We start from the raw sequence: 17,163 nt of genomic DNA on the forward strand, positions 1-17,163 counted from the left end.
TCATGGAGAGCACCGGGATGATGAAGATGGCCACCGGAGAGGGATTGCCCCCTCCGAAAGGGTGCCGAAACGGGTCTAGATTGGCTTTCGGTGGCTACGGAGGCTTCTGGCGGCGGAACTCTCGATCGATTGTGCTCTCGGATGTTTTTAGGGTATATGGAGATATATAGGTGGAAGAAGTATGTCAGGGGGGCCACGAGGGTGGAGGGCGCGCCCTAGGGGGGTGGGCGCGCCCCCTACCTCGTGGCCTCCTCGAAGCTTCCCTTACGTGCACTTCAAGTCTTTTGGGCTTCTTTCCTTCCAAAAATGAGTTCCGTGAAGTTTCAGGTCAATTGGACTCCGTTAGATTTTCTTTTTCTTCGAAACCCTAAAACAAGGTAAAAACATAAACTGGCACTGGGCTCTGGGTTAATAGGTTAGTCCCAAAAATGATATAAAAGTGAATAATAAAGCCCAATATGGTCCAAAACAGTAGATAATATAGCATGGAGCAATCAAAAATTATAGATACGTTGGAGACGTATCAGCATCCCCAAGCTTAATTCCTGCTCGTCCTCGAGTAGGTAAATGATAAAAACAGAATTTTTGATGCGGAGTGCTACTTGGCATAATTTCAATGTAATTCTTCTTATTTGTGGCATGAATATTCAGATCCATAAGATTCAAGACAAAAGTTTAATATTCACATAAAAATAATAATACTTCAAGCATACTAACTAAGCAATCATGTATTCTCAAAATAACATGGCCAAAGAAAGCTATCCCTACAAAATCATATAGTCTGGCTATGCTCTATCTTCACCGCACAAAAAATTTAAATCATGCACAACCCCGATGACAAGACAAGCAATTGTTTCATACTTTTGATGTTCTCGAACTTTTTCAATCTTCACGCAATATATGAGCATGAGCCATGGACATAGCACTATACGTGGAATAGAGTGGTGGTTGTGTAGAAGACAAAAAGGGAGAAGATAGTCTCACATCAACTAGGCGTATCAACGGGCTATGGAGATTCCCATCAATAGATATCAATGTGAGTGAGTAGGGATTGCCATGCAACGGATGCAATAGAGCTATAAGTATATGAAAGCTCAAAAAGAAACTAAGTGGGTGTGCATCCAACTTGCTTGCTCATATAGACCTAGGGCATTTTGAGGAAGCCCATCATTGGAATATACAAGCCAAGTTCTATAATGAAAGATTCCCACTAGTATATGAAAGTGATAACATGAGAGACTCTCTACTATGAAGATCATGGTGCTACTTTGAAGCACAAGTGTGGTAAAAGGATAGTAGCATTGCCCCTTCTCTCTTTTTCTCTCATTTTTTATTTGGGCCTTTCTCTTTTTTTATGGCCTCTTTTCTCTTTTTTTATTTGGGCTTCTTTGGCCTCTTTTATTTATTTATTTTTGTCCGGAGTCTCATCCCGACTTGTGGGGGAATCATAGTCTCCATCATCCTTTCCTTACTGGGACAATGCTCTAATAATGATGATCATCACACTTTTATTTACTTACAACTCAACAATTACAACTCGATACTTAGAAGAAAATATGACTCTATATGAATGCCTCCGGCGGTGTACCGGGATGTGCAATGATGCATGAGTGACATGTATGAAAGAATTACGAACGGTGGCTTTGCCACAAATACAATGTCAACTACATGATCATGCAAGCAATATGACAATGATGAAGCGTGTCATAATAAACGGAACGGTGGAAAGTTGCATGGCAATATATCTCGGAATGGCTATGGAAATGCCATAATAAGTAGGTATGGTGGCTGTTTTGAGGAAGGTAAATGGTGGGTTTATGGTACCGGCGAAAGTTGCGCGGTACTAGAGAGGCTAGCAATGGTGGAAGGGTGAGAGTGCGTATAATCCATGGACTCAACATTAGTCATAAAGTACTCACATACTTATTGCAAAAATCTATTAGTTATTGAACCAAAGTACTACGCGCATGCTCCTAGGGGGTTAGATTGGTAGGAAAAGACCATCGCTCGTCCCCGACTGCCACTCATAAGGAAGACAATCAATGAATAAATCATGCTCCGACTTCATCACATAACGGTTCACCATACGTGCATGCTACGGGAATCACAAACTTCGACACAAGTATTTATCAAATTCACAACTACTCACTAGCATGACTCTAATATTACCATCTCCAAATCTCAAAACAATTATCAAGTATCAAAATTCTCATAGTATTCCACACACTCATAAGAGAATTTTATTATTCTTGAATACCTAGCATATTAGGATTTTAAGCAAATTACCATGCTATTTAAGACTCTCAAAATAATCTAAGTGAAGCATGAGAGTTCATCTATTTCTTCAAAATAAAACTACCACCATGCTCTAAAAGATATAAGTGAAGCACTAGAGCAAATGACAAACTACTCCGAAAGATTTAAGTGAAGATCGATGAGTAGTCGAATAATTATGCAACTATGTGAAGACTCTCTAACATTTAATAATTTCAGATCTTGGTATTTTATTCAAACAGCAATCAAAACTAAAGAAAATGGCATTCTAAGAATGGCAAACATCATGTGAAGAAGCAAAAACTTAGGATCAACCGAAACTAACCGATAGTTGTTGAAGAAGAAAGGTGGGATGCCAACCGGGGCATCCCCAAGCTTAGACGCTTGAGACCTCTTGAGATATTATCTTGGGATGCCTTGGGAATCCCCAAGCCTGAGCTTTTGTGTCTCCTTAATTCCTCTCATATCACGGTCTCCCTAAATCTCAAAAGCTTCATCCACACAAAACTCAACAAGGACTCGTGAGATAAGTTAGTATAAACCATTGCCAAAACCTTATTATACCCTACTGTAGCAAATCACTAAAATTATTATTCAACGTTGCATACTAAATTCCTCTGCATATTTAATAGTCCTATCCTCAAATAGAATCATTAAAGAAGCAAACATATGCAAACATAACAGCAATCTGCCTAAACAGGACAGTCTGTAAAGAATGCAGCAACATCCCTACTTCCCTAGCTCCAAAAATTATGAAATAAAATTCCCACTGTAGTAAATTTATCAGATCTTAATATGCCAAAGGTTTCAACGTTTTATCATATTCTTACTTTTCTAGGGAATGATTGCAACAGCGGTAAACTTTCTGTTTTCAAACAGCAACATGTGGACTTCTAAAATAGGCATAGTAAAGGCTATCAATGCCAATTTTATTGAAATAAATGATGCAAAACATTGTTCTAAATAACAGCAAGCAAAAAAAATGAAATTACGCTCCAAGCAAACCACATATCATGTGGCGAATAAAAATATAGCTTCAAGTAAAGTTACCGATGAACGAAGACAAAAGAGGGGATGCCTTCCGGGGCATCCCCAAGCTTAGGCTTTTGGTTGTACTTGGATATTACCTTGGGGTGCCTTGGGCATCCCCAAGCTTAGGCTCTTGCCACTCCTTATTCCATAGTCCATCAAATCTTTACCCAAAACTTGAAAACTTCACAACACAAAACTTAAAGTAGAAAACTCGTGAGCTCCGTTAGCGAAAGAAAACAAAGCACCACTTCAAGGTACTGTAATTGACTCATTATTTATTTATATTGGTTTTAAACCTACTGTATTCCAACTTATATATGGTTTATAAACTATTTTACTAGCCATAGATTCATCAAAATAAGCAAACAACACACGAAAAACAGAATCTGTAAAAAACAGAATAGTCTGTAGTAATCTGTAACTAACGCAGACTTCTGGAACTCATAAAATTCTCAAATAAATTGCTGGACCTGAGGAATGTATCTATTAATTATCTGCAAAAATAATTAACTAAATATCACTCTCCAATAAAAACTAGCAGCAATTCTCGTGAGCGCTAAAGTTTCTGTTTTTTTATAGCAAGATTAAAAAGACTTTCCCCAAGTCTTCCCAAAGGTTCTACTTGGCACAAACACTAATTAAAAGCATAAAACCACATCTAAACAGGGGCTATATAAATTATTTATTACTAAACAGGAACAAAAAGCAAGTAATAAAAATAAAATTGGGTTGCCTCCCAACAAGCGCTATCGTTTAACGCCCCTAGCTAGGCATGATGATTTCAATGATGCTCACATAAAGGATAAGAATTGTAACATAAAGAGAGCATCATGAAGAATATGACTAGCACATTTAATCCTAACCCACTTCCTATGCATAGGGATTTTGTGATCAAACAACTTGTGGGAACAAGAATCAACTTGCATAGGAAGGTAAAACAAGCATAACTTCAAAATTTTAAGCACGTAGAGAGGAAACTTGATATTATTGCAATTCATACAAGCATATTTTCCTCCCTCATAATAATTTTCAGTAGCATCATGAATTAATTCAACAATATAATCAGCACCTAAAGCATTCTTTTCATGATCTACAAGCATAGAAATTTTATTACTCTCCACATAAGCAAAATTCTTCTCATCCAGAATAGTGGGAGTATCATAAGAGACTCGAATACTATAAATTGTTTCCACATTAAAAGAGTAATGTTCAGAGAAGGGGTAATCATAATCATGACAAGTTTTATAAATATAATCACTACTTTTTATAGGATAAGTATCATCACAATAATCATCATAGGTAGGAGGCATGCTATCATCATTATAAACTTGCATATCAAAACTTGGGAGACTAAAAATATCATCTTCATTAATCATAGCTTCCCCAAGCTTGGGACAAACATTAATCGCAGAAAATATATTCTCAAAAACATCATCTTCATCAAACATAGCATCCCAAGCTTGGGGCTTTTCATATCGTAAGCATAATCACTCTCATCATTAATAGTATGGATAGCACCAATAGTATAGCAATTATCAGATTCTTCCAAGCAAGTGCCAAAAAGATTTTCAAGATCATAAGAAGCATCATTATCTTCCATAATTATATTTTCATGAGGCACAATAGTAATAGGAGCAGCACTATTTGGGAGAGGTATCTTTTTACCTCTCTTCCTTTTTCTTTTCTTCTTTTTCACCACATCATGTGTGGGTTCAATCCTATTATCGGAGCTCCTTATTAATGAGATTGGTTGAATAGGAGGCTCCTCCTCGTTACCTGATTCATCATAAGAAATAATAGGAGGATATTGGGAAGTTTCTTCCCTTTCATTAGTATTCTCTTCATCTTCTATTTATTTTCTTTTCTTTATGTAGTTGGCAATATAAGGATTTTCAATACAATTCACCGCACAATACATATAAGTTTCCTCTAGATCAAATCCAAGAAGTTTATAACGGGTAAATTCTGGAAGATAATTAGTTATACGTTTCATTTCTTCGTAACTCATAAGAAAACTAAGTTCATTATTATGTGCAAGGGAAATCAAGTCATCACAATTTTTGGACACGATACGATCATGAAACAATTTGCATTGGGTATTGAAATGATCATGTTCATTACAAAGCTCACAAGTATGGCCAATATAATTTAAATTTTCAGCACATTCATCTAACCTTTCTTGCAACAATTTAGTTTTGAAGTACTTATGCCTCTTGCAATATCTATCTTCCCTATTTGGGGCGTACTGACAAACCCAATGCACTCCACAAAAATTGACATATTTATATGAGACATTTTCATCATAACTAGTGCAATCATCATTAGTATCATGGATATTCAAAGAATTCATACTAACAACATTGCAATCATGCTAATCATTCACATATTTAGTGCCAAACATTTTATAGATTTCTTCTTCTAGCACTTGAGCACAATTTTCCTTACCATCATACTCACGAAAGATATTAAAAAGGTGAAGCGTATGAGACAAACTCAATTCCATTTTTTTGTAATTTTATTTTATAAACTAAACTAGTGATAAAACAAGAAACTAAAAGACTCGATTGCAAGATCTAAAGATATACCTTCAAGCACTCACCTCCCCGGCAACGGCGCCAGAAAAGATCTTGATATCTACTACACAACCTTCTTCTTGTAGACGTTGTTGGGCCTCCAAGTGGAGAGGTTTGTAGGACAGTAGCAAATTTCCCTCAAGTGGATGACCTAAGGTTTATCAATCCGTAGGAGGCGTAGGATGAAGATGGTATCTCTCAAGCAACCTTGCAACCAAATAACAAAGAGTCTCTTGTGTCCCCAACACACCCAATACACTAGTAAATTGTATAGGTGCACTAGTTCGGCGAAGAGATGGTGATACAAGTGGTACATGGATAGTAGATAAAGGTTTTTGTAATCTGAAAATATAAAAACAGCAAGGTAACTAATGATAAAAGTCAGTGTAAATGGTATTGCAATGATAGGAAACAAGGCCTAGGGTTCATACTTTCACTAGTGTAAGTTCCCTCAACAATAATAACATAATTGGATCATATAACTATCCCTCAACATGCAACAAAGAGTCACTCCAAAGTCAATAATAGCGGAGAACAAACGAAGAGATTATGGTAGGGTACGAAACCACCTCAAAGTTATTCTTTCCAATCAATCCGTTGGGCTATTCCTATAAGTGTCACAAACAGCCCTAGAGTTCGTACTAGAATAACACCTTAAGACACAAATCAACCAAAACCCTAATGTCACCTAGATACTCCAATGTCACCTCAAGTATCTATGGGTATGATTATACGATATGCATCACACAATCTCAGATTCATCTATTCAACCAACACATAGAGCCTCAAAGAGTGCCCCAAAGTTTATACCGGAGAATCACGATGAAAACATGTGCCAACCCCTATGCATAGGTTCATGGGCGGAACCTGCAAGTTGATCACCAAAACATACATCAAGTGAATCACGTGATATCCCATTGTCACCACAGATATGCACGGCAAGACATACATCAAGTGTTCTCAAATCTTTAAAGACTCAATCCGATAAGATAACTTCAAAGGGGCAACTCAATCCATTACAAGAGAGTAGAGGGGGGAGAAAACATCATAAGATCCAACTATAATAGCAAAGCTCACGATACATCAAGATCGTACCACCTCAAGAACACGAGAGAGAGAGAGAGAGAGAGATCAAACACATAGCTACTGGTACATACCCTCAGCCCCGAGGGAGAACTACTCCCTCCTCGTCATGGAGAGCACTGGGATGATGAAGATGTCCACCGGAGAGGGATTGCCCCCTCCGGCAGGGTGCCAGAATGGGTCTAGATTGGTTTTCGGTGGCTACGGAGGCTTCTGGCGGCGGAACTCCCGATCTATTGTGCTCTCGGATGTTTTTAGGGTATATGGATATATATAGGCGGAAGAAGTACGTAAGGGGGGCCACGAGGGGCCCACGAGGGTGGAGGGCGTGCCCTAGGGGGGTGGGCGTGCCCCCAACCTCGTGGCCTCCTCGAAGCTTCCCTTACGTGCACTTCAAGTCTTCTGGGCTTCTTTCCTTCCAAAAATGAGTCCCGTAAAGTTTCAGGTCAATTGGACTCCGTTTGATATTCCTTTTCTTTGAAACCCTAAAACAAGGTAAAAACAGAAACTGGCACTGGTCTCTGGGTTAATAGGTTAGTCCCAAAAATGATATAAAAGTGAATAATAAAGCCCAATATTGTCCAAAACAGTAGATAATATAGCATGGAGCAATCAAAAATTATAGATACGTTGGAGACATATCAGTGATTAGACTACTTGACCAAATAAAAATCTAGCTTTTTCCCAATTATAAGTCTTTGTAGATTTTAGCAACTTAGCACTAGTCAAGTAATCAACCTACACATGCAAGTCTAAGAGTATAGAAGCGGAATGTAAAACATTGCACATGAAGGTAAAGGAAGGAGTTTGGAGGAAGCAAACGCAATGTAGACATGGAGATTTTTGGCGTGGTTCCGATAGGTTTTGCTATCGTACATCCACATTGATGGAGACTTCAACCCACAAAGGGTAACGGTTGCGCGAGTCCACGGAGGGCTCCAACTACGAAGGGTCCATGAGGAAGCAACCTTGTCTATCCCACCATGGCCATCGCCCATGAAGGACTTGCCTCACTAGGGTAGATCTTCACGAAGTAGGCGATCTCCTTGCCCGTACATACTCCTTGGTTCAACTCCACAATCTTGACGGAGGCTCCCAAGTGACATCTAACCAATCTAGGAGACACCACTCTCCAAAAGGTAATAGATGGTGTGTTGATGATGAACTCCTTGCTCTTGTGCTTCAAATGATAGTCTCCCCAACACTCAACTCTCTCTCATAGATTTGGATTTGGTGAAAAGATGATTTGAGTGGAAAGCAACTTGGGGATGGCTAGAGATCAAGATTTATGTGGTTGGAGTGGAATATCTTGACCTCAACACAAGTGTAGGTGGTTCTCTCTCAGAAAATGTATGTTGAAAGTGTAGGCATGTTCTGATGGCTCTCTCCATGAATGAAGAGTGTGTGGAGGGGTATATATAGCCTCCACACAAAATCTAACTATTATAGACAATTTACCAAACTCGGTGAGACCGAATCGTGAAACTCGGTCGGACCGACTCAATTCAAAATATGAACGTTAGGATTTTCGGTGGGACCGACACGTCAACTTGGTGGGACCGATTTCATTAGGGTTAGGGCATAACGTAATCTCGGTGAGGCCGATTACACAAACTCGATGGGACCGATTTTGGTAATAAGCTAACCAGAGAGTTGGTCACACAAAATCGGTGGGACCGATTCGCTCATTTCGGTTGGACCGAAACGTTACGAAGGGGAAACAGAGAGTTTGCATTGCGAACTCGGTGGGACCGACCGCTCTTCTCGGTTAGATCGAAACATCACGAAGGGAAACAGAGAGTTTGCAATCCCATCTCGGTGAGACCGAGATCCCTATCGGTGAGACCGAAGTGACTAGGGTTTTGTGGCAATGGCTATGTCAGCTGAACTCGGTGGCGCCGGATCGAAAGTTTTGGTGGGGCCGAGTTTGACTTTTGGTTTGGGACAAATGTGGATATGAGGAAGTGGTTGAGGGTTTTGGAGCATATCACTAAGCATTTTAAGCAAGTAACCCATTAAGCAACACCTCATCCCCTTTTAATAGTATTGGCTTTTCCTATGGACTCAATGTGATCTTGGATCACTAAAAGGTAAAATGTAGAGTCTTGAGCTTTAGAGCTTGAGCCAATCTTTTGTCCTTAGCATTTTTAGGGAGTCCACATTTTTAATCCATGCCATGCCAATCATTGAGCTTTCCTGAAATATTTATCTTGAAATAGTATTAGCTCAATGAGTTATATGTTGTTAGGAATTACCAAAACCACCCAGCGATAGTTGCACTTTCACGGCCTCAATTGGATCAAGAGTGCGAGGGACGTCACCGAGCTGGACGTGTGCAGATTGTGGAGGTGCCGTGCGTTTGGTACTTGATCGGTTGGATCGCGAAGACGTTCGACTACATCAACCGCGTTTCTTAACGCTTCCGCTTTCGGTCTACGAGGGTACGTAGACATACTATGCCCTCTCGTTGCTATGCATCTCCTAGATAGATCTTGTGTGATCGTAGGATTTTTTTTGAAATACTGCGTTCTCTGTAACAGCCTGGATTTTGGCCCTTTTCTTTTTCTTTTGATTTAATTGGTTTTTTCTCTGTTTTTCTTTTTGGAGTGGTTCTGTGGCCTTGTCACCTGGGAAATCATCGTCATTTCCCCTCCCAAGTGGCTCATCATTCTGAAAACTTTGCCAAGATCATGTCACTCCACTGCTTGACCAAACCCTAATTTCTTTTTCTAGGGAATACTCCTTTTCCTATTAAAGGAATAACTCTATCTGCCCTAGGTTGTGAAGCAACCCATATTTCTGTCCATCCAAAAATCCCCAAATAATTCTTATAAATTTTTTGGGTTATATATTCCTCAAATATGGCAAAATATTTCATTGGCCATATTTCTCATCATGCTCAATAAATTCATTTCATATCCTGTCCTAAATGGCACATTGTGAAGCAAGTGCTATTTATCTTTGACCATTTGCCCCCAAACTTTTTGGGCATGATATATCATCCAAATAATTGACCTGTGCCAAAATTAAACTTTATTTGCCTAGCCAAGCTTCCTCATTGATTTTTCAAAGTTCCTGTCTGAGGGAAGCCTCTGTGAAGGAAGTGCTAGCTAGGGTTATTCAAATGAGTTGAAATTTTGCATGCCTCTTTTTGTGCTCATATTTTCTCAGTCCTACAAATTTAAGCCCCACCCAATCATCTATGTGAGCACAGGACCAAATATTTACTTCTGGTAAAATTTTCGGGTTGTGAAGCAAGTGACATTTATATTGCTTCAAAAATAGTGATTAATTACCAGACTGTTCTCCTACCCAAATAACTTCTCTCCACGAAATTTGGCACCATTTAACCTAGGAAATATTTCTCTATAATTTTTGCAAGTTTTTGTTCAGTGAAGATGTTTGTGAAGCAAGTACCATTTTGGTACAACCAAGTGGTATGAAATTTTTACATCACCTTTATATGGCCAAATCACCAAGCCCTGCCAAATTTCATCTCAAGTGGTTACTCTATGTGAGTGAACCATCTTGATCTTGGTTCTGGACCCATAATGTGAGTTACAAAGCAACTATATTATTTTTTGCTCCATTATGCTCCAAAACCTCCAGGATCATAGTCCTTCCTTAGTTAATCACCCTAGACAAACTCTTTGGCGCTAGTAAAGTTCCTGTTGTTCATCAGTGCACGGCCAAGTTTACTGTAGTAAACTTTAGGCGGTGATTACCATTTAACCATAGCCGTTTTAACCAAACTACCACCTCAGTTGCAACCTCCCCTGGATGAACTATCAGCTAGACAACATTTTAGGTGCTGTAGAGCATTGAATGCCCCGGTTCACATGGTGACTATGACGACGGCATCACAGTGCGCGCGCTCTGTGCGCAGTGGCTGCGTCCAGCGCGCCGTTTCTTCTTCGTCCTCTTCCCTCTTGTCGTCTTAGCGCGCGTGAGCATGTCCCTTGGCTTCACCTCATCGTCTCCGTTCCCCTGGACCCCTCCCCCCCTCCGTCCGCTTCCTCATTGACGCGAACTACCACGTGCCCACGGACGTATAGTGGCGTTTTGGCTCGGTTCATCGCCGTCGTCTTCCTCCTTGTGCTCCATTGGCCTCCTCTACCCCGTGAGAACCTCAACTGCTCCTCCCCCGTCGTCTACCAGCGAGCTCATGCACGTGCACACGCGTTCGCGGGAATGGCCACGCTCCGCGACGATGATAGCTCGGCCTCCTCGCCCCTCGGCTATATATAGCCATCCCCGCGGCCTCCCGAGCTCATCAGCCTCCTCTCTGCCCTCCACTAGCTCTCCCCAACCACATGCCCGAGCTCCGGAGTCCCTCTCTGCTCTCCATGGCCGCCGTGCCCGTCGTCGGCCTCGGCCTAAATTGGCTCAAGCCGAGCCCTCCCCTTCCTTTCTTCCACCACCAGTAGAACCCCTCCACCCCGGCGAGTTCCTCCCCTCTCTCCTTTTGTCGCCGGAGCAACCAGATCGCCATGTCCCAACTCCGGCCGAAGCCACTTTCCGCCGCGACCATGGCCCTGCCCTCCCTAGCTCTCTCCGGCAGAAGGGGATGGTCCAGGCAGGAGCTCCTTGTCCGTGCGGTCGCTCTGGTGGTCCGAGCTCCACCGGAGGTGGCCGGAGTCGACCGGGCGAGCACCGGCGGCGGCGCCCCTCCCTCTGTTCTTCGCCCGCGTCGGGGGGAAGAAGAGGAGGAAGGAGTTGACCGAGGGCATGGACCCCGCGGCCCCACCAGTCAGTGACTCGGGGGGTTGACCCCGCTGACATGGCAAGTGGAGACGTATTCGGGTTTGTACGTTTTCATCTACACAAAGCGTACCACCTGAAGTGCGCTTCCTCTTTGGGTAAGCGTATTTCTTTCGTTCTTCAGGCGCAAATGCGCTTTCCTATCTGGAAAGCGTATTTTCTGAAATCTGCTTCTGCTTTATCCACTCAGGGGCTTGTTTGTGATGATATTTTTGCAGATTAGTCCCTGAACTTCCTCCCCTCACAACTTTTTACTCGTAACTCCAAATGAGGTGAATCCAAAGCCCACTTCTTCATTTTGTCAAGACCATCCCAATGGAATCATTTTCACCATGTTTTGACATTCTGAAAATGACCATTTTGCCCCTGCCCTTATTCAGCCCCCTCCGAGAGAGAACGTTTTCCGGTAATTCTTTCCGCGAGCTTCTCGCACTTCTTCTCGGTGATTTCTTCCACCCCAGGAAACCCACACCCTCCATTAGCATGATTGCAATGCAGTGACATGGTTTAAGTTATTTGAACTTGTTTAAAATATGGCATTAGCTATGTATGATTTGTTCATGGCATTTCTCGGAGTATTGTTTTGATCTTGATATTGCCATGATATTGCTTGGAGTTCTAGGACTTATATTTTGATGATTATTTTCATGATGGTATCTGGTATTATCTTGGAGCATTAATTTGGATATCATGTTGCCTTTGGATTATTAGTGGCTAGTGTTAGTTTCATCATGATGCTAGATGATATTATGTTCTGGAGTATGATGTTGGAGATGATGCTTGCTGTGGATCATAGTTGGATAGTTAGTTCTTGATATTTTAGTAGTATTATTATCATTCTTGGATTCATCATGATAATAGTGTTATGCTGTCCTCGGAGTATTTTGGAAATACGATATTAAGCTTTGGATTATTTGTTGGATATTACTATGACTTGGATTATAGGTAGATAGATGATATCGGAGTATCAGTCATTACTATTATATTTTGGGGATAAATTCCGTCATTAAGTTGGTCAGGTGCCACCGAATCGGGCTTTTTCCAGTGTAACCACATTTGCCTTTATGGGAAGGCCCTAATGCGGTCCATTGTCATGCCTCTCGCCGGTGCCTCCAACGAGGGAAGGTTATGGGCATGCAGTACCCTGGCCCGGTAAGCAAACATAACCTTGTGTTCCCGTTGTTGTTGTTATGTGCATGTGTCCCCGTTTGGGACGGTTTATTGTTTTGGCCACGACGGTGGTTGTTGTGTCTTTGGTAGACACGGGCCACCCAGGACTAGCCCAGTGGGGAGTGAGTCGGAGTGGCCGGGAGAGTGCCATGGCAGTAGATCGGTTTTGTCATAACGCCGTTGGTCCACCCGAATGGGAGTGCGAGGCCATGGGTTCCGTGGTGTGGGTAAAGTGCGCTACCTCTGCAGAGTGTGTGTATTTAAATATATCGATAGCCGCGTCCTCGGTTATGGGCATGGGTTCGTACTAGGTCACACCGTTCGATCAACACTCACATGATGGAATGACTTATAGGTGATTTATATGTTGATATTTTGAGCAGTACAGATTGGTAGGATGTTGATGATAATGTTGGAGACCAAGTGTTGGTCATGGTAGTGATCGCCGGAAAGATCACGTTTGAGACCAAGTGTTGGTCGTGGTAGTGATCGCCGGAAAGATCATTGTTTGAGACCAAGTGTTGGTCGTGGTAGTGATCGCCGAAAAGATCACCGTTTGAGACCAAGTGTTGGTCATGGTTGTGATCGCCGGAATGATCACTGTTTGGTTTTGATCACGAGGTGATCGAGATGGTATATTGCTTGGCCGGTTAGCCAAGAGTGATATGGTTATGGAGATCTGAGATGGTGATTTATTAGTATTGTATCAGTTTCATACCATGCTTGGTAGTTGTTTCATCATAATAGTTGTTAATTTAATTAACCTGTTAAATGCTATGTTATTGTCTTGCCTTGATGTTTATGGTTGTTGTGAGCTTGCAAGTACATTCAATGTAATGACTTGGCGTGTCATGCCAGATTGTAGGTGATGCCATGATTGCTTGATTGCTTGTCGATGGTTGCCGTGCGTGCGAGCTAGATCGTGTCCTAGCCAGAGTCCCTATGGAGTGGAGTTCACCACCTTCATCGTTGTTCCGCTGCTAGAAGTATTCCGCTGCTTCGAGTTGTTCCCCTACTAGCATAGAGCAAGTGTAGTATCGCAGGCATAGTGTCGCCGTGCTGATGTGCTTCTTTGTAACATCAGACCCTTGTATTATTATTCTTGTAATAAGATCTGATTTGTTCTATGTCAAGCAGTGCCGTATTCCAGAGACTTCTCCTCGATCTCTGGGCTGGAATACGGGGCGTTCTAGTTTCTCTGAGCCGGGGTGCCACATTCCCCAATAGTGGCATCCGAGCCAGGTCTATGCGTAGATGTTATATGCACGAGTAGAACACAAAGGAGTTGTGGGCGTGGGTATATACATATTGCTTGCCGTCACTAGTTGTTTCTTGATTCGGTGATATTGTTGGATGAGACTAGTTCTACCGACGTGCTTTGCACACAGGTGGTTGGCGGATGTCAGTTTCTCCAACTTTAGTTGAATCGGATTCAATGAAAAGGGTTCTTTCTGAAGATCAAAAAGCAATCACTATACCGCGTTGTGGTTTTTGATGCGTAGGTAAGAACGGTTCTTGCTAAGCCTATAGCGGCCACATAAAACTTGCAACAACAAAGTAGAGGACGTCTAACTTGTTTTTGCAGGGCAAGTTATGATGTGATATGGTCAAGACGTGATTATATAAATTGTTGTATGAGATGATCATGTTTTGTAACACAATTATCGGCAACTGGCAGGAGCCATATGGTTGTCGCTTTATTGTATGAAATGCAATCGCCATGTAATTGCTTTACTTTATCACTAAGCGGTAGCGATAGTCGTAGAAGAAATAGTTGGCGAGACGACAATGATGCTATGATGGAGATCAAGGTGTCAAGCCGGTGACGATGGTGATCATGACGGTGCTTTGGAGATGGAGATCAAAGGCACAAGATGATGATGGTCATATCATATCACTTATATTGATTGCATATGATGTTTATCCTTTATGCATCTTATTTTGCTTAGTACGGTGGTAGCCTTATAAGATGATCTCTCACTAAATTTGAAGGTATAAGTGTTCTCTCTGAGTATGCACCGTTGCTACAGTTCGTCGTGCCGAGACATCACGTGATGATCGGGTGTGATAAGCTCTACGTTCGCATACAACGGGTGCAAGCCAGTTTGGCACAAGCAGAATACTCGGGTTAAACTTGACGAGCCTAGCATATGCAGATATGGCCTCGGAACACTAAGACCGAAAGGTCGAGCGTGAATCATATAGTAGATATGATCAACATAGTGATGTTCAGCATTGAAAACTACTCCATCTCACGTGATGATCGTACATGGTTTAGTTGATATGGATCACGTGATCACTTAGATGATTAGAGGGACGTCTATCTAAGTGGGAGTTCTTAAGTAATATGATTAATTAAACTTTAATTTATCATGAAGTTAGTGCCTGATAGTATTTTGCATGTCTATGTTGTTGTAGATAAATGGCCCGTGTTGTTGTTTTGTTGAATTTTAATGCGTTCCTAGAGAATGCTAAGTTGAAAGATGATGGTAGCAACTACACGGACTGGGTTCGTAACTTGAGGATTATCCTCATTGCTGCACAGAAAAATTACGTCATGGAAGCACCGCTAGGTGCCAAACCCGCTGCAGGAGCAACTCCAGATGTTATGAACACCTGGTAGAGCAAAGCTGATGATTACTCGATAGTTCAGTCTTACATGCTTCACGGCTTAGAACCGGGACTTCAATGACGTTTTGAACGTCATGGAGCATATGAGATGTTCCAGGAGTTGAAGTTAATATTTCAAAAAATGCCCGGATTGAGAGATATGAAGTCTCCAATAAGTTCTATAGCTGCAAAATGGAGGAGAATAGTTTTGTCAATGAACATATACTCAGAATGTCTCGGTACCACAACCACTTGACTCAACTGGGATTTAATCAGCTCGCGGCGGGTATTGTTATTTTCTGACCTTCATGGATGATTTGAGCAGATATGAGTATATCTACTTGATGAAACATAAATCTGAAACATTTGAAAAGTTCAAAGAATTTCAGAGTGAAGTGGGAAATCATCGTAACAAGAAAATTAAGTTTCTACGATCTGATGGTGGAGGAGAATATTTGAGTTATGGGTTTGGTTTTCATTTGAAACAATGCGGAATAGTTTCGCAACTCACGCCACCCAGAACACCACAGCGTAATGGTGTGTCCGAACGTCGTAACCACACTTTATTAGATATGGTGCGATCTATGATGTCTCTTACTGATCTGCCGCTATCATTTTGGGGCTATGCTTTAGAGACAGCTGCATTCATGTTAAATAGGGCACCATCGAAATCCGTTGAGACGACACCATATGAACTGTGGTTTGACAAGAAACCCAAGTTGTCATTTCTTAAAGTTTGGGGCTGCGATGCTTATGTGAAAAAGCTTCAACCTGATAAGCTCGAACCCAAATCGGATAAATGTGTCTTCCTAGAATACCCAAAGGAGACTGTTGGGTACACCTTCTATCACAAATCCGAAGGCAAGATATTCGTTGCTAAGAATGGATCCTTTCTAGAGAAGGAGTTTCTCTCGAAAGAAGTGAGTGGGAGGAAAGTTGAACTTGATGAGGTAATTGTACCTACTCCCTTATTGGAAAGTAGTTCATCACAGAAATTAGTTCCAGTGATTCCTACACCAATTAGTGAGGAAGCTAATGATGATGATCATGAAACTTCTGATCAAGTTACTACTGAACCTTGTAGGTCAACTAGAGTAATATCCGCACTAGAGTGGTACGGTAATCCTGTTCTGGAAGTCATGTTACTTGACCATGACCAACCTACGAACTATGAGGAAGCGATGATGAGCCGAGATTCCGCAAAATGGCTTGAGGCCATGAAATCTGAGATGGGATCTATGTATGAGAACAAAGTGTGGACTTTGGTTGACTTGCCCGATGATCGGCAAGCCATAGAGAATAAATGGATCTTTAAGAAGAAGAATAATGCTGATGGTAATATTAATTTCTATAAAGCTCGACTTGTTGTGAAAGGTTTTCGACAAGTTCAAGGAGTTGACTACGATGAGACCTTCTCACCCGTAGCGATGCTTAAGTCCGTCTGAATCATGTTAGCAATTGCCGCATTTTATGATTATGAAATTTGGCAAATGGATGTCAAAACTGCATTCCTTAATGGATATCTTAAAGAAGAGTTGTATATGATGCAACCATAAGGTTTTGTCGATCCAAATGGTGCTAACAAAGTGTGCAATCTCCAGTGATCCATTTATGGACTGGTGCAAGCCTCTCGGAGTTGGAATATACGCTTTGATAGTGT

The 17,163-nt window shown here is 41.5% G+C and overlaps 1 long non-coding RNA gene across 1 annotated transcript; it reads left to right on the top strand.

Moving 5' to 3' along the window:
- The first annotated feature begins 10,799 nt into the window (after positions 1 to 10,799).
- Positions 10,800 to 12,399, top strand: LOC147958690 (uncharacterized). Its single transcript, XR_015610743.1, has 2 exons — positions 10,800 to 11,821; positions 11,942 to 12,399. It is a non-coding gene; the product is annotated as an uncharacterized LOC147958690 (long non-coding RNA).
- Positions 12,400 to 17,163: the final 4,764 nt, after the last annotated feature.

The sequence above is a fragment of the Triticum urartu genome, chromosome 7A (genome assembly GCF_056163025.1).
Source record: "Triticum urartu cultivar PI428250 chromosome 7A, HENAU_Tu73, whole genome shotgun sequence".
Lineage (NCBI taxonomy): Eukaryota > Viridiplantae > Streptophyta > Magnoliopsida > Poales > Poaceae > Triticum > Triticum urartu.